Source organism: Sebastes fasciatus, chromosome 10 (assembly GCF_043250625.1).
Source record: "Sebastes fasciatus isolate fSebFas1 chromosome 10, fSebFas1.pri, whole genome shotgun sequence".
In the NCBI taxonomy this organism is placed as follows: Eukaryota; Metazoa; Chordata; class Actinopteri; order Perciformes; family Sebastidae; genus Sebastes; species Sebastes fasciatus.
Genome location: NC_133804.1, coordinates 14,749,081 through 14,767,811, shown reverse-complemented (window position 1 = coordinate 14,767,811; position 18,731 = coordinate 14,749,081). Strand labels below are relative to the sequence as shown.

Here is an 18,731-nt window from a genome sequence, read left to right as displayed (position 1 = left end):
AAAAGAAAATTTTCATAAATTACTGAGGTATGTAATTTGGCAAAAAGGGTTTTTGACTGGCTGCAACTTGAGTGACATTCACTCAGTGACTTCACAGCGGGTCTTATTCAATTAAGAAAAGCCTTTGTTTTGTTTTTGTCTGCTTTTTGTTGATTTGTAACAATGTAGGAACTATAAAAAACACTGTACCAACTGTCCCAGTGAGAGCAGAAACACTTTAGACTCCTTTGCTATAGCTACCAACAAAACTTCAGACAGCAAACACTAGCATCAACTGATAAGCCAGAAAACAAGCTTTCCAACAATATGTTTTTGTGGCATAGCTAAAACAGTGTGGTAGAATAAAACAAAAAAAGAGCCGAACGTTTACTTCCTCGCTGTATATTTCAAAACTGTGAATAAAATGTGAGGAATAGTAGAAAGGTCTCCACTTTGAGGGTAAAAGTGAAGAGGATGTGGATGAGTGGCATAGCTGCTTTCTAACTTGCCAAAAAGGTTAACTATCCCAACTGACCCCGCTCTCCCCTACATCCTACTAAGATAATTGGTACATTTGGAAATTTATCATAGGCCTAAATCTTTCTAAAAGCTAGGTATGCCAGGTGATGGTGCCACAAAAATCCCAGAACTTAACCTCTGAATTTGTTTGAAGAGAAATCTATAAAAGTGGATCAAATGCCTGAGGGCCCTGGTGAGGAGTATACGTGTGTTTGTTCTGGTCGTGCCCCGTCATTCAGTGGTCTTTAAGACTTTTAGACAGATTCACACGAACCAGTGTGCACCTGCATGTGCATTTCAGGACCGCTTTTTGAATCAAGCTCACCACATCTCAAACAGAGCTGACAAATCAGACCAAATGGCCCCGTCTTAGACTGTTTGGCTAGGCACAGTGATGGTAATACTAAGATGGATGCACGCAGGTTACAACTGTCATAATCTTATTGGAGATTTCACACCGACTGTCAGACCTGGTGAGCGTCAAAGCCGGAGATTTCAGCATTTACATTCTGCCCTCAACTCCTTACAGCCTTTAATTTTACATGAGCTTGAATGCCAGAGTCACCTCCTGTAGATCCATTTAAACTGTGTTACGGAGAATCTGCCCATTTTTCACATTCAATTCAGGTTAGCTTTTCAGCTGTTCGGCCTGGAAAACTGTTTACCTTTTGTTGTTATAGTGTAAAACACTAAATAAACATCTTTACGGACAGAGTACTCAGAAGTCTTACTGCATCTAAAACATTTGACTAAAACTCAATCGAATGGTTATTCATGCCAACAAAATAATTCAGAGTACCTAAATTAACCAGATAATGTTGAGTATTTGGTCAAATAGTATACTCTGACCCAGTTGTCTGTACTGCAATGAGCCTTTTTTTCAATCTTTGGTTATTGATACAGGACCTAATATCATGAAATATTTAACCAAAAGTATACATTGACTTCCTACACAGCAAAACAAATACAGGCAATCTATTCATTTACTCTGTCATTGATATATCATATGGGAGCTTGTGTTTTACAGAGTAAATAGGAGCAACACCAAAATTCTCAACATGGACAATACAACATATTCACTCCACATCTGCTGATTTTGACCTGTAAAGCTTCCAGCTGTGATGGACAGCTGTTTGGGCGTCACATTAAAGGTGCTAAATTACAAATTCAGCGCATATCTACGATTGAGGGATTGCCTCCAGGCGGCCATCAACATGGGGACGGCTGAGCCAGCGGCTTGCAGCTAACAGCGCTAACAGCATGAACAGTGCAAACAACGGCAACAGTGCTGACACAGCTAACAGTGTTAACCTGGGGGAGAACCGGAGGGTGAGCGTTACGTTTCCGCGACGACATCGTGGGTCAGGACGGTGTTATCAGTGGTAACCGCGGTCAGAGCGCAGTGCAGAGTGGCGGTGATTAGCTAGCCAGAGGGGCACACACTGGGACTCACATGCACTAAAAGGCCCGTACGGCCAGCCCGGCTATGTCAACAAAGCACAGAGATATTCAGATTACAACACGAGGGAGAGTGACTTCATTCTCTGCTCAGGTAGACATTACGCCGCTATATCTTTACATATTAATAATTGTTAGCTGATATATTAATGCTCTGTATATCGTATAGAGCACCTTTAAGATAACTTGTTAGTGATGCTGTTATTCTGAAATACATAAATGCAAACAATGTGTCACACTCCTGTCAACTGTGAGGTTGTATGTTTTTGAAAGTTTGTAACTGTTTTTTGTTATTTTGTTATGATTTTGTTTAGGGCTGTCAATCGATTGAAATATTGATATTGATCATGATTGTCCATAGTTAATGGCGATTAATTGCAAATTAATTGCACGTTTTTTATCTGTTCAAAATGTACCTTAACAGGACATTCATCAAGTATTTAATACATTGAAAAGGTATTTTAAGATGTGTGGATATCATGTCTGTTATGGAGTCACTATTGAATTCATTAACATAAGTCTTGTACTTTACGTGGAATGTGAAAGCATGGCTCATAAAATCAGTGACTCATCTATTTCCAAGGTAATTTGCTGTGTGTGTGCGTGTGCATGTGTGTGTGTGTGTGTGTGTGAGAGAGAGAGTTATAGACTGGAGATCAAGAGCACACATGCATGCCAGTGTGCACGTGTATATGTACGTGTGCATGAACACACAGAACAGGTTCAATAACAATGAATACCAATCTGTCTTCACGTGTGATATCAGTAATAATGTGTGTGACCGCGCTGCAGCAGAAGGACAGATTTTGTCTCTGTTTTATTGGAGGCCATTACAGCTCAATCGTGTATTCGCACAACAGGAAATCAACTGTTTAGTTTGAATAAATTGTTTAGTTTAGCGGTTCTGTTTCATTGGGCATTACTGCACATTTAGATTACACACAGACTTTCACATCAGTGAAGACGGAAACCGGAGAGCCTCAAGATGTCTGAATATTTATATGTAAAGATAGACTTGTAGGGCTAATGGAGCTGCAATAATGCTCCAACTGAAACAATAATCAATAAGTTGATCAACGAAGAATTAATCTGCAACAATTTACATAATGTATCAATCTTTTTTTTTTTTTTATATGCCAAAAATTCCCTGGTATTAGTTACCCTCTTCTATGATAGTCAGTGGTGGAAAGTAATTAAGTACATTTACTCAAGTACTGTACTTGAGTATTTCCATTTTATGCAACTCTTTATCTCAGAGGTAAATATTGTACTTTTTAATCTGCTACTTTATCTGACAGCTTTAGTTACTTGTTACTTTTTTTGATTCAGATTATTAATACAAAATATAAATCAACTATACATGATGGTATATTATTATAGATTAAACCCAGCAGTATACAAAGTCATTAAAATGACCTCCGCCTTTGCTGCAACATTAAAGTGCTGAACACATTAATGCATCAGCAACTAATATTAAATAATATATATTATTCTGAAATGGGACATTTTGCATAATGAAGTATATTTTGACGCTAATACGTTTGTACTTTTACTTCAATAATATTTTGAATGCATGGCTTTTACGTCCAACACAGTATTTCTACACCGGGGTTTTACTTAAAGGAACAGTGTGTAACAGTTAGGGGGATCTATTAGCAGAAAAGGAATATAATATTCATAACGCTGTTATCATCAGTGTATAATCACCTGAAAATAAGAATCTTTGTGTTTTCGTTAGCAAAAACAAACCCAACACTGGCTCTGAGAGAGCCTTTCATGTTTTGACATTACCGTACAGTAACGTGAGCCGCAGAATGCTGGTATACCGCCAGCCGCCGTCTGACTTCCATTGCTCCTAAAGTTTATTATGGTAAGGATGGCCTCTGAGCGAGACGAACGGCGTTACCACGGTCTTGCACTCAGTGGCTCACGTTACTGTATCTTAGAAAGGGAAGAATGAGCGGAGGGGTACTCAGTTGGTTGCAATCTGCAACCACACCACTAGATGCTGCCAAATCCTAGATACTGTACCTTTAAGTAAAATATCTTGAGTACTTCTTCCACCTCTGATGATAGTAACCTGAATATCTTTAAGTTACAGACTGCAGGCTGGACAAGCAGCTTAAATATGTCAACTTGGACTTGTGATGGGAAAGTTAACTGAATCGGTTAATAGAGAAAATAATCATCAGATTAATCAATAATGAATAACAAATACCTTATGGCCAATACAAATGGACAGAGCCTGAGGTAACATCTTCAGATGCCTTGTTTTGTCCGACCCACACAATCCAAACATATTCAGTGTATAGAACAGTGATAAACCCAGAAAAGAAGCAAGTCTTCACACTCTAGAGGGTGAAACCAGCTAATTGTCATTTCACTAGATAAACAATTAATCCATTATCAAATCGTTGTTGATTAAATTTTTGTCTGTTGATTAATCGATTACAGTTTTTCTCAATTGTTTACACACAAATACTGGTACTTGACACACAATGACCACAACATGTAACTCATGCACCAACCCCCTGAACCAATTCTGCTAAACTACAAGCACAATTCCTGCTTTACACTCAAATTGCAGTTCTAAAACACACTTTTTTCAAAACACTACACACAATTCTCTGCATTTGGCACAATTTTCATGAAGAAAATCTCGTTTTCACAAGGAACACACTGTCATTCAAAATTCTAAAGTCAATTGCCCTACTATGCACACTGACTCATCACATGGGCAAACACCTGTCACACAGTGTTACAATTAGCAATCAGTTGATGCTTTTCATGGCTGGATTTGACACGCTAAGCGATATTTCCCCCGCTGCTTGGCCAGGGAAAACATTGCTTGTGATGTGGATGAGGTGCTGTGGCCAGACCGAAACAGAAGAGAGGATGCAGCATAGTTTTTTTTTTCGTTTTTTTTACAGTAACTGTATACAGTAAATTCTTCTGTTGTTTTGTATGTAGACCACTGTATGTGCAACTTTGTGTTGGTTGGGATGTACACTGTGTACATTGTTTTTGTGGGGAAATTAAAATATATTTGTTACCGTGTATTTGTGTGTTCTGAGTATAAAAACAATATTCTAAAATATTTTACAACACACTTATGTATGTACTGTCTGTAGTAAGTGTAACACTGAACAAAAAAAAGGCCTAAGTCATTATGATGAATGGAGAAGAAGTGTTTTCCATTCATCATAGTGTTTTACATTGAGCACATCAGTGTTCAACTGGTTCTTATAAATGTCTATTCATATGATGGTTTGTGTGTGTCATTTGAAAACAAAATACCATTTTGAGAAGAAATAACATTGATTTGAATGTAAAGTTTCATTTTGCAGGAGAATTGAGGGGTTTTGCCCATTGTGTGTGTGTTTTTTGATTTGTGTATAGAGTTCTGAGAGTATGAGGCATGCTTTCAGAAAATGTGTGTAAACAATCGAGAAAAACTGTAATCAACTAAGCGTGTATGATTATCGCTTTCAATCATTCATTTTAAAGGGCAGTATATAAATGAAAATTTCCTGAGTAAAAAGTGCACCTTGTACAGCTTTCCAAAATGTATCAAGGAATGAAAGTGCTGGTGTTTGTGTACTACTGACTTTACAGTACATCATGTAGCCTTGCACTGTGAGCTCTTCATATGACATAATAACTGTGCACTGTAACTGCAGGACAAGATCAACTGACTATTGATCTTATCTATTATAACTGATATTTTGCTATAAATATGCCATTGTATTTTTTTATAAGTTATTTGTATCTATGTGATCGATTATTGATTTCTCTCTCTTTCTTTACAGTTTGCAGATCCAACTCAGAGAGAGAGAGAAAGAGAGAGAGACAGAGAGAGAGAGAAAGAAAGAAAGGAAGAGAGAGAGAAAGAAAGAGAGAGAGAGAGAAAGAGTGAGAGAGAGAGAAAGAGAGAGAGAGGGAGAGAGAGAGAAAGAAAGAAAGAGAGAGAAAGAAAGAGAGAGAGAGGGAGAGAGAGAGAAAGAGAAAGAAGGAAAGAGAGGGAGAGAGAGAGAGAGACAAAGAAAGAAAGAGAGAAAAAGAGAGAGAGAGAGGGAGTGAGAGAGAGAAAGAAAGAGAGAGAGAGAGTAAGAGAGAGAGAAAGAAAGAAAGAAAGAGAGGGAGAGAGAGAGAAAGAAAGAAAGAGAGAGAGAAAGAAAGAGAGAGAGAGAGAGAAAGAAAGAAAGAAAGAAAGAAAGAAAGAAAGAAAGAATGCCATTGCATTAAATATGCCATTGTATTTTTTTATTATAGTTATTTGAATGTATGTGATCGATTATTGATTTCTCTCTCTTTCTTTACAGTTTGCAGATCCAACTCTGAGAGACAGAGAGAGAGAGAGAGACAGAGAGCGAGAGAGAGAGAGAGAGACTCCAAGTCTATATCCAAACCCTGCTTCCAGTCCGGTAAGTGTTATGAGTGGGCCTATCATCCAGCATAGGCATACATGAGTAGCCTATTCATTATTCATGTCATTGCAGTTGCCCTGTTATGATACAGTCCTATGTGGAGTGGGCTCTACCTGATTTGCTCAGCGCCTTGGTCCGTCAAAGCAGCGCGTGGCCCTGCGTCTGGCTGGCTGTGCGCGCTCATAGGTCGGACCGAGAAGAAGAATCAGAGGAGGGGGGGAGGCAAAGTGCGCGCCTACGAGACTGCGCGCCGCAAGGAGGGGGAGAGGTCCAGCTGCAAAAAAAAAAAAAAAAAAAGAGAGAGAGAGAGGAAGAAAAAATACGCCTCTGACAATGGCAACATCAAGCATCTCGTGAAAGGTAGATAACAGGCGAGGAGGAGGAGAAGAAGGCGCCGCGGATCGGGAGGTTTTGAGAGAGCCCCTAGAATAAGAAAGCAGCAGCGACATTAAGGACATGCTGGCTGCACGATAGCGCGTTTTCCTGGAATACGAAATTCTTCCGTAATTGAAAATGGAGCGGCGGTGGAGAGGAGGAGAGTCGCGCTGCTGCTGCTGCTGCTGCTGTCTCCATCATTGAGAGAGAGAGGCGCGTCCACCTGCTATCACTGGAGGCCTGGGCTGCTGCTGCTGCTGCTGGTGGCTGGGAGGAGGCTGGTGGTGGTGGTGGAGGTGGTGGGTGGGGGGTGAAACATGCAGGGGAAGTGTTTGCATTTCGGGGGGAAAAAGACGCATCTCTGATTCTGTCCAAAGCGGCTGAGAGAAGGATCCCATTGCGACGGAGGGAGGAAAAAAAAAACGCAGTTTGGGCGCAGACGCTCTGGAGGTAGGCAGTGAAAAACGTTATTATGCTGCTATATTCAGTGTGTGTTTGAATAGAGGGATCCTATTAGGTATGCACATGACAGCTTGATGCATACACACTGTGATTTATGTGCCTGATTTTGATGTGATCGGACATTTTATTGAGAGCACACACCAAGCATGCGGTGTATAGTAGCTTGCTCTGCCTCCTTGGGACAGCTGTCGTATAGCCTACATTCATTCTGTCTCTGCTCCATCGATTATTATCCCATTCCCTGCGAAAAAATACCCCCACTTATTTAAAGCACATGCACTGTGCACTATTCTTGCTGTAGGCTCAGGAATTCAACACAAATACAAGATGCCACGTGTGGTTTTTAGTCATATATTGGAAGCTGCAGTTTCCCATTGCACTGTTTATTATGTGTTTTTGAAGGCAAAACAGTGGCCTGTGGACGTCATTTTGAATCTCTATGCATCCCGAGCAGTGCTGCCCCAAAAATGAATAAGAAATGAATAAAAGGGGGGGATCATCTATAGTCCAAAGTAATGCATGATTCATGAATGGGGCTATTGAAACCCAAAGGGATAACACATCATCTTACAGCTAGGCCCACTCCACTGTGATAATAAATGATGCATAAACGGTTTATAAGCACAAATTCTTAAAATTGGCCAGTGCACACACAGGTGCACCAAGGCGTGTGTGAATGCCTGCACTGTGGGGTCACTAGATCAGTAGCATGCTGTGTCTGTGCTCCCCTGATGACAGATGTTTACTGGATGTCCCAGTCAGCCACACTGCGAGCCAGACAAGCCACGCTCGAGAATAATGAGCTACAGCCCCATAATAACAGCCTTTCTCTGTGTGCTGTGGCTTTGTGGAGGTGTTAGAATCAGTTGTTAACTTTGTTTTAAATAGGCTTTTAATTGGATTAAATTTTTAACGAGCTTGAAATTTCCCTGGCTGATGTTTATTGGAATGGCTTGTAAGATTTTCAAATAAGAACTTGGTGAATTTATCGCCACAATTAATGATCTGCACTGCACACAGTTATTGACCTGACGTGACTTGGTTTGATTTATGTTTTGGGAGCTTTTTATTAGCTTCTTTGACAGGGTGTTTTTTGACTTTTCAGCATGCATTTTTTTTTGGGTTACCTGTTGGAAGATTTGTTTAATCAATGTAATGTAAATGGGCAGCTTGTCACTGCCGTCTTCTTCTCCTAATGTGAAGACAGACAGCAGTGGAAACCAGATGGAAGGCCATGCATTGATTTAGTGAAAGAGAGCCTATGAGAGGGCCAAATTGAGTTGACATGTAGATGTGGGTGTCATTAACATACATGATGATGTGTGCTGTCATTGGGCCTGAGGCTACTTGACGTGTGGAGGGCTAGAGAGGGCCTCCCCGCTCTGGCCGCCTGGCCTTGTTTGAAGATCATAGATGTGGAAACAAACAAGAGCTATCATATCAAACTGTGTCTTCATTGTGCGACCAGCCACCGAGCTCACCGTGGAGGTTCGTCTGGCATACACATCCTCCTCCCGGTCAGTCTCATCGCTCTCACTCAAGTGGCGTTCTCCGTTCAGTTTCAAATCGGGTGAGAAACTGAGCCCAGTGACACATTTCAACGCCGTGGCTCTGTTCCACAGTAGCAAGGACGGCGCTGGAAGGTTTTCTGACAATGTGTTTAAAATGCTATCCGAGCGTTGTGTTGCAGCAATAAAACCAGCAGCTTGTGTACACATAGTCTCTTATCTTCCCCTGCCCGTGTGTGCTCTGTGGCTTCTCCTCTGCTTCAGCCTTAGGCACATGTGTTGGGCCTCCACCGCCCCGTCTGTTGAATGGGAGAGTCTCAATTATACAGAATGAACTGATCCTCATCGATCATCCTTTTTCTTACCAGTGGACGTGTTATTCATATATGAGGATCATGTTTCTGATTAATATTTTACACCTTGCATGTTCTAATCCCCAGAGAGAGGCAAAGTCCCGTCCCTTCCGGTGGACCCCGTGGGACCTTATTTCAGAAAAAAATATGTACGGTAGTCAACGATGAGAGAGGTTGATCCCATTTGCATTGTGGCATGAATCACACATATGATGTTTGTCAATTTAAAACATAATTTGAGTCAAGAAAGTCACAGTTTGCTGTAGGTTTGTCGTAGAATCATTTAGTTTTGTGTGAAATAGTTCAGTGAACTACATCTCTCGTCTCACACAATATACGTCACCAACACTAGTTAGCTAAGACCAAGCACTAATGAAACGTTATCTTACCTGATGTGTTTTATCCAGCGACTCCTGGTCTTTTTATCAGCCAGGAAGTGAAAGAAGAGACCCGTTGCTCGTGTGAGTACATCCCAGTACGAAACACACATGTATCGTAGTTTCAGTAAGAGAGAGACGTCACTATGCGACTTTTGGGTGTGTAGTCTTTCTTAGGGCTGCACGGTTATGGCCGAAATGATAATCAGGATTATTTTTGATCCATATTGAGATCACAATTATTTATCACGATTATTCATTGATTATTTTTATTGCACTTTCACATTTAAATAAACAGACTGCTTTCACTCGTTGTGCTACATTCCTGCTAATGTGCAAATCTCGGCATCAAAATAAGACTTAAAATAAGGTTCTTCTTCACCTGATATCAGTGCATTTTGTTTTGTCCTGTGTTATAACAGAGAGCAGACGGGCAAAACAAGTAATATACAGTATATTACTCTTTTACTCTAGACTGTAGCCGCAACATTAGGAACGTTTTTCACAGGCTGTCGCTGTAGGGTTCACGCACAGCGTCATGACAGCTCCCAAAAAGTGAAACCAAAACATCTTGATTGCTCCCTGATGGCTGATGGCAATATCGCAGTTGATTGTCTTCATTTAATTGCGGGAGTTCAAATCCTTGATCACAATTAATATTCGATTAACTGTGCAGCCCTAGTCTTTCTAATTGCGTATTTTCACAGTCTTGTGCTTCAACAGTTTTACAACAAACTGCGACTTTCTTGACTTGCAAAATTATGTTTTAAATTGATAGACATTGTATGTGTGATTCATGGCACAATTTAAACAGGATCAAAAAAATATTTGTCTCTTGCCGTTGACTACCATTCATATTTTTTCCAAAATAAGGTCCCATGGTGGTCCACTTGAAGGGGCGGGACTTCGTCTCACTATAAGGCACGATAAAGAAAAGGATACAACACTGCGGTCAGGGATATTGGCAAGAATCTGGCGATACGATACGTGTTATGATAAAGGGGTAACGATTCAATATATTGTCATATATTGCGATAGGGCGATATATTGTGATTATTTAAAACTAATTTTAGGAAAACTGTCATCGCAAAAAGTTTGCTATTTTTATGCATTCAAGATTCAAGAACTTTATTGTCATTATGCAAGCATAACGGAACTGCTTTTGCCCTCTAATGGTGCATTGTATTAAAAAAAGACTACACACATATATACAAAGAATAAATAAGGCATGAATGAGATAAAAGATTGGTAATAAATATCAGCGATAAAAAGTGCAGAATCATGAGCAAAATAGAGCAACATGAGTATAATAAATAAAATAACGTCGAAATACAACTAGCAAGTGTGCAACCATCAGTTGGATCTGCATTTGCATTTATCACAGTCGCTGTAACATCCAACATCATAGCACTACTTTGAGAGGCACATCTCTTTGCAAATGAACTTAATTACTGACTAAGTTCATCTTTGAATGTAAACTATTAATTAAAAATCAACAGTGTTTTTGAAAATCGATACAGTATCACAAAACATAATATCACGATACTCAATATTTTCGATATTTTGACTGACTTTTAGGCAGAATACAGGCGAGAACATCTTGTTAAGCACAGAGAGGGCTTTCCTTGCCTATATGGAGCCCTGCTGTGTTTTATGTCTGGGGATCTGCAGTTTCCTCTGCACATTATCGCTACAGTATGGAAGCACCTTGGCACCGTCCCAGTCTATGCAGGAGCCCATCAGGAGCGGCTGTGTGTTTAAGCACACTGCTTATGTCAGGCCACTCACTGTATGCAGAGGCCTGCCGCCGCCTCGACCCCAGCCCTGCGTTTGGGCCGTGACATGCTGGCTGCGGCCCAGCGGAGGCAGTCTTTCTCTGTGCTGCTGCCGCCGCTGCCGAGTTCTGTAATTAAAGGCAGAGGTAAGTCCAGGGGAGAAGGCTGGGCTCTGATTGCTTTTCATGGCCGCAAGGAGAGAGCTGCAGCGTGTCCTGAGGGACTGAGGCAATGCTGAGCTCTTTGCTGCCTGCTCTGCCGCCCCCCACCCCGCCCTCCCCACCCCCATCCTCCCCAGATGGGAGCTGTTCCAGGAAGACGCACACATTTGTGCTCACATGCTACTGGCATACTCATGCACACACATAAACAAACACACACACATACACACAGTGGCTGAGCGAGGCAAAAATTACATCTGTAGCTGACAGGCAAACTGCGCTAATCTACTTTAAAGAATGCCCCGTTTTAGAAAATATGTGTCAGTGCGAGGCGTGGAGGCACTGAGGCAAAACTGTTACAGCGCAGTCATGTAATGAATTAAAAACAAGCGCAATCAGAAAGACATTAAGGAGCTCTCCCTCGATTGGCTGCTGGTCGGCATTGACAGAGCAGTTGATGTGTGATTGGGCTGAGTGTAGATGTGAGCAGAGGCTGCCTGTGGTTGTCTTGGACCAGCGCTCTGCAGGGGAAGCTGTGCCTCCCCACCCCCCCTTCCCTACATAGCAGCAGCCAAACCGATGAGGGCTGCTCTGCACTCTGAGGGCCTGGCAAACATGGACATGCTCACATATAGGATCTGGGTGGGCCCCAGCGCTTTTAAGGGGAAAAATGGCCTCAGCGCTCCTCTGGATTCATTCATGACAGCTGGCTGGTTAACGCACACCGAGGGTTTAAACCATCACTTGCCTTACAAGTCCTATCAGAGAGATTCCCGTGGAAAGCAGAAGCTACTTTGAGGATAGCAGGTTAAAAAAAAAGAGAGAGACGGGAAAGCAGTTGGATGGAATTTAAATGCCAAGTCCAGCCACGTTTTCGCACCGTGTTCATGAATTAGTTCTGCCAGGATAATTAAAGTAATGCATCAGGATTTCTGCCATTAACAAATAAAAGTCCAATTAAACTGGGGTCTATTAAACCACTTTTCGCGTTGCCTACTTGATCTCAATGTGTAGGCTGGCGGCCACAGGGACCATGAGCACGCAGGCTTGACGTTCATAGCTCATTTCCTGCTTCCACATCAGACCCTTATATTGCAGATGGATAGATAATGTGAAATTTCCCCTGCTCTGCTCGCGCTCTCCCGGGCCCCCTTGTATTTTCAACTCGTGGGATCCTTGAAACAGATAGCGAGATGGGATGCTGGGAAATTTTTCGAGGAGGAGCCCGAAAGAGGCGGGGATTTAATGCAGTGGACACAGGTGCACTGACATGAATGGTGTGAAAAGCAACATATTCACAACATGACTCGGGAGGGAGGAAGCTATATGACGGGGCTGGATTTTAATTGGTTTCACACAGCGTGCTCCCATGTATTGTTCCCTTTGTAATGGCACACACAGTGGCAATAACAGCCCTGGTTTTTGTTATATAATAACACTAATAGATTCATCGCCCCTTGTCTAATTTGAACATTTTTTTTCTTTTTTAATTCCTCACGTTGGAGCCAGAGGAGCCGCATATCCATGTTACTCTAGAAGTGCATACTGTCTGTCAGGGTCCTGAATGCCGGAATAATAAGCTACCTTCATTAGCCTTATCTTTGATTTGGTGGATGGAAAGGGGGTGGGGGGAGAGATGAAAAAAGGGGTTGATGATGAGAAAGAGAGCAAAACATAGGGTAGGGTGTGCTGTGTGAGAGAGGTGGAAGCAGAGGAGCTGCAGAGGAGAGGGGGGATGGACCTGGTGGGAAGATTAGAGGAAGGGCTGGACGGACAGAGGGAGAGGGGACAGAAAAAAGGGAGAGACATAGTTACTGTTGGTGGTGGGGGGTTCAGGGTGCGTCCTCACAGCACAGCCAGTAGGAACAAACAAGACAGACAGTGTTGTCTCTAATGGGAGAGAAGCTCGCTGTGCCCTGGATGTTTCCCTGCACCTTTCATTTTCTAAATGCTGTTTTGTCTGTTCACCACTTAACAAGCCACCAGTGCCTCAGAAAGGAACCACGCTTTATTTGCTGCTGTACATAATTACCAGCCATTCAAGACAGGCTTGTTTGCTACTCTAAACGATGTTGTGAATTTATGTACAAATAAGAGACAGGGCTATATTTTGCTGTAAATCTTTTTCACAGCGTGCATAAGTTGAGCATTTGAAATGTAAGACCACGGCGTCGCCGGCGTTCTGGTCTGAGATTCGCTGTAATTCATTTCACTTTGATTGTGCTGCTGTTTGTGGAGAGACTGCACCATTTGTGCTCTAATCAAACATTAGTGATAATTGAATCGAATAGCTGTTTTATCATACCGCAACGGTTGACGCAGAGAGCAGAATGACAAAAACCCTGTTGCAACAGTCTTTCCTGTCAGATACAGTCAGCTGACGAATAGCGCTTTTCCTTTCCATTTACCTGAGCACGCCAGAGGCGAAACACAATCCATGTGCGACACATCTAAGCAGAAGTCAAATGAGAACTGTTTTTGAATATCTTAACGCGTTGGATGTGAATTGAATTGCATACATGAATTTCAAGTTGGATTTGACCCTGATCTGTTGGATGATGTTGCTGATGATACAACAGCATGACTGCGATTCTACTACGGGTAATAATTATAATCATTCACAGCTAGTGGTCCTTGTCACAGGAGTGGGGCACAATGGAAATAATAATTAGGACTTCTCATTTCAGATGCATCACAGAAGGGTGTATGAAGTGTGTACTGTGGCTCTTTGACTTCTAGGATGTACAGCTGTGTGTATACTCGCTGGTTTCCCTGTGTGTGTTATAGCTCCGGGTAACAATTTCTGCTGGCTCTGGGGTTTTCTTCAGCTTTGCGACTCCTGTTATTCCTCACATTCACACATGTTGTACATTATGACAGTGACCCAGTCTTTGCTGTCACACACAAATAGCCAATAAAGATACACGCAGGGCCAGGACGCCCGCTTCGCGTTCACTCTCAGTGACGTACTGAAGCTCCGTCATGCGCAAATAGACATTTTTCAAGTCGCCGTCTCTCAGTGCTCTTCTCTAACCCATTTCCACAAGTCATCATTCAGCGACACTGTCAGAATACAGCCCACATATATCACAGCTGAGCCGGTAAAACGCTCTCCAGAAGGAGTCAAATATGCATCTCAGCGTAACCACCGCTGATAAAAAAGCTATTTCATCATTTAGTCACACAAAGCCTCAGAGATTCTTTGTCATATCTGGTATACTGTTGGATTTCAGGAGATCTGGATTGTGCTGAATAATTTCCAGGCTTTCTTCGTAATACTAATTTTGGTAGTTAGTTTATTTGTCTTTTTTAATAAAATACAACATTTATTTTTCAACTTAATATATCAGTTTGTCAGATATTTTCATTTCAAATGGTATGCATGTTTTGCTGATGCCGTGCCAAAAAAAGACAAAGAAAAAGGAAAGTAATTTTCTACAATGCCATAACATTATAGGGATCCCAACTGTCACGGTTAGGGCTGGGTCTTGAACCTTTTTGACCTTTTTGACCTTTTTGACTCAGCTGTCAAGTATTGAGGGCTGTCACTAAATGCTTTGTCAGATCATTCATGTTGTTTACTTAACTTTTTATCATGTATTCCCTGATTATAATAATCATATTTAATACTTATACGTACTTAATAGTTCATTTTAGACTATATTTCATTGAAGTAAAGTTCTTGTTTGGTTGCTTTGTGTTAAGACTAGGGCTGAAACGAGTCATCAAGGCTGCTTCTTAGGACATTCTGCAACCAAAACCATCACACATTTTAATGTATACTTATTTATTTAATGTTAATACTGTCGAGTATCATGCTCTGTTGTGATGTTTTAATGGACTACATGCCAGTGGAAGAACAACACACTCAGCATTTTTATTATTACTGCCACTTGGTCACTTTAGGATTTAAGATGCATAATTGTTGTGTGTATATGTTGGGTTTTGTTGTGTATGGTGTGTGTTGTATTTTATGCCAGGGCCAAAGACAAATTTCCATTTATGCCAATCTGATGGACAATAAAGTAATCTGAATTAATTGTTTAGTCAATCGACAGAAAAAATATATTTTTATTCAAGTGAAATTCCCAAATATTATCAAATTGCAACACATAAATTGCGAGGATCTGTCGTTTTTTCTTGTCTTATTTGATAGGAAACAGAATATCTGAAGGTTTTAGACCGTTAGTCGGACAAAACAAGCAATCTGAAGACGTTATCTTGGGTTCTATGAAATTTGATTAGATCCGTGTTCTCTGACATTTTATAGACCAAATGATTAATCGATTAATTGAGGAAATAGTCATTAGATTAATCGGTAATGAAAATAATCATTAATTTTAGTCCTAGTCAAGACAGACCTGTTGAATTTGAGAAGATTTATAAGAATTTGACCTTTTTTGCAATAGATAAAACAGTTTTGTAGGGCTGCAACTAACGATTATTTTCATTGTTGATTAATCGGTTGATTATTTTCTCGATTAATCGATTAGTTGTTTGGTCTATAAAATGTCAGAAAATGATGAAAAATGATCGATCGGTGTTTCCCAAAGCCCAAGATGATGTCCTCATATGTCGTGTTTTGTCCACAACTCAAAGATATTCAGTTTACTGTCATAGAGGAGTAAAGAAACCAGAAAATATTCACATTTATGAAGCTTGAATCAGAGAATTTCACCTTTTGTTTCTTAAAAAAGTACTCAAACCGATTAATCGATTATCACAATAGTTGGCGATTAATTAATCGTTGCAGCTCTACTGTTTTGTAGAAAGACCTTTTTATATTCCTCAAAGTAAAGTAGTGCAAAAATCATAAATAAACTTTTTTTATTGGTACCAAACCTCAGGTTAAAAAACACTGTTTAACATGTGAAGCGTACAGTATGAATATGCAGCAGAAAGTACATCCTTGTCCCTCATCCATAGTGTCCAGTAATCTCACTTCTCATTTCTTTTGCTATTTCTATTATACTGTTGTGATACAACGACGTTTCTGTCACTATGGGCTAAATACTTTGGGAGCATCACAGCAGCAGGTATTTTCCTTTTATATTCAAATGACGCTGTGTATAACCTGCTCCTTTGATATCTGTCTCTGAGGTGTGTATATATGCTTGCACGCCTTTTTGCCTTTTGTGTGCACTATTTGGGATTTGCTTATGGTTTATTTATGCGGGTAATTCCATTGAGAGAAAGTCTTTGTCAGGGGAGAGCCAGTGTACAGTCTGCATGCATACTTTATAGCCATATGATCTAATAGGTTTTAAACTCGCTATCAAAGATGTATGCTGCTGCAGTGTTTTGGCTCCAGTGATGAGGCCTCTGGAGAGGTGGGTAAGGTATCTATGTGTAGCAGTGTGTGCGTGTGAATTATCTGTTTAAGGGGCGGCCGGTGCTTACAGAAGCCCTCTGTGCTGACTGTTAATCCCGCGGTGCAGCGAGTCTACCTGGACTTAGTGAACCGACTGAAAATCAGCAATAACAAACACCCGTCTGTCTCTCTCCCTCTTATACTCGTACAAATCTGCCTCCAACTACCGAGACTCCACAATGAATGCAGCCTGCCAAGCAGTTGGAAATATGAATGTGTACGTACGCATGTGCACATGTTTATTTGGCCCTCCGAGCTTTAATGTGGGCATGGAAGTTGTGTATGCACGAGTCAGTCTGCATTCATATAATGATAGGATGTTTTTCTAATCTTACACTGTACAAAAATGATAGCGAGCACAGTTATTTGGATAACACCGAGTGTGCGTACAGTACACACATTCAGAGGACAAAGGCTCCATTGTCGAGAGAAAAGTAAAAAAAAAAACTGTAACAATTTACACTTTGACTCCATCTCTGGGGGCTTTAGGAGATGTTAATTTAAGTTCCCATTATAAAATGTATTTAAATCACACTAAGAATTAATTCCATTATTCTTGGAGGCAGCTGGGGGTTTCTGTATCCGTCGAGACGGTTTGCTGCTCCCTCCTGAGACCTGTGGGTTTTTCCATCACTTTTAAAATCAATTACCTTTCTGCCTCCCTCGCCTCTCCAACTCTCTCTAAGTACTCTCCTCATATTCTTCATTAGAAAACCCACCACTTCACCTATAGCTTCACTACGAACACCTCAACCGGAACTCTGTATTTTTTTAAGCGTTCATCAGATGTGAGTGCCTCTCTCTGATTTATTAATATGTCTTACATATCGCTGTTGGCCAGCGTGGATTGTTCTCAGCTGGCTTTTTTCGCAGCATCTAGACAACGCCGGTGCCTCAGATAAAAATAGGGGGACAATCTGCGGCTGGGTAAGACCTGTTAGCCCGATGTGACACTAAAGCCACAACAAAGACACTGCTGTGCCGCTGCCGAGGAGCGGCTGCAGCCCTTCGGGAGGGATCATGTTATTCTCCCCTGCGCGCCATCTCACAAACATCTCACCGCACTAACTGAGGGGAATGAGCACGGATGGGCTTGACGGCTGCTTCCTATTTTAGTCATCGGCAGGTAGGCGGATGAGTTGAACTGCGGAGGATCTCTGTGCAGCGAAGTCTTCGTCTAATTAGTTTGTCTAATTATGTCTTTGTGCTGGAAATTTCTCAAATTAGTGGTATCGTGCAGAATGTGAGCATGCTCATTATGGTTGTCATGAGAATTGTTGCGGTGGTTGGAGAAGAGAAGAGAAAGGGAGAGGGAGAGAAGGAGTGTCATTGGAACCAAACGCTCTCCACGGTCCAAATCCCCTTTATCAAATACAAATATCTTGTAATGGGGAAACGTGGCGCCCAGCTTCGGCCCAGGAATTCACAGGGAAAATGGTACATTTGCCTGTGAAACACTCCCCCCCTCCTTCTCTTCCCTCTTGTGCAGGGGGTGCACCTATTAATGGCAGACCACAAAAAGGTCCCCTTTGATTTTCCCACCCTGTGCGTCAGCTGCAAGAGTGTCACAGCATCAGGGATGTGAGTGTCTCACATGGAGACACTTTTTGATTTTCCCTCCTTGTGAGGTGCCACAGCGTCAGGGATGAAGACCCCCCCCCCCCTCTCCCCTCCTCGTCGTCACCCACGACTCTGAGCTTCTTCTCTCGGCCACCAAGTGAGGACAAGCCTCCTGGATGGCTTCCCCTCTTTCTTCCCCCTTCCTCCCTCTTTCCTTCCTTGTCCTCATTGCTTCCCCACCATCCCTCTCTTTCTCTCATTCTCCCTTTCCTTCTATCTCTCCCTCTCCTTCCCCCACTCCTGGGCCTACAGTAATTGGTATTCCGAGTGGCAGCTGGGATCCATACAAACATAGCAGACAGAGGGAGCGAGCGAGCGAGCGAGGCAGAGTGTGTGTGTGTGTGTG

At 41.7% G+C, this 18,731-nt stretch overlaps 1 protein-coding gene across 2 annotated transcripts in view; it reads left to right on the top strand.

Annotated features, from left to right (window-relative positions):
* Nucleotides 1–6,650: 6,650 nt before the first annotated feature.
* Nucleotides 6,651–18,731, top strand: part of nexmifb (neurite extension and migration factor b) — a 56,235-nt gene continuing 44,154 nt past the window's right edge. Inside the window, exon 1 of one of the 2 annotated variants that reach the window (XM_074648382.1) lies at nt 6,651–7,208. The gene's annotated coding sequence lies outside the window, so the exon portion shown is untranslated. The remainder of the gene's footprint in view (nt 7,209–18,731) is intronic. The other variant, XM_074648383.1, reaches the window with a different exon arrangement.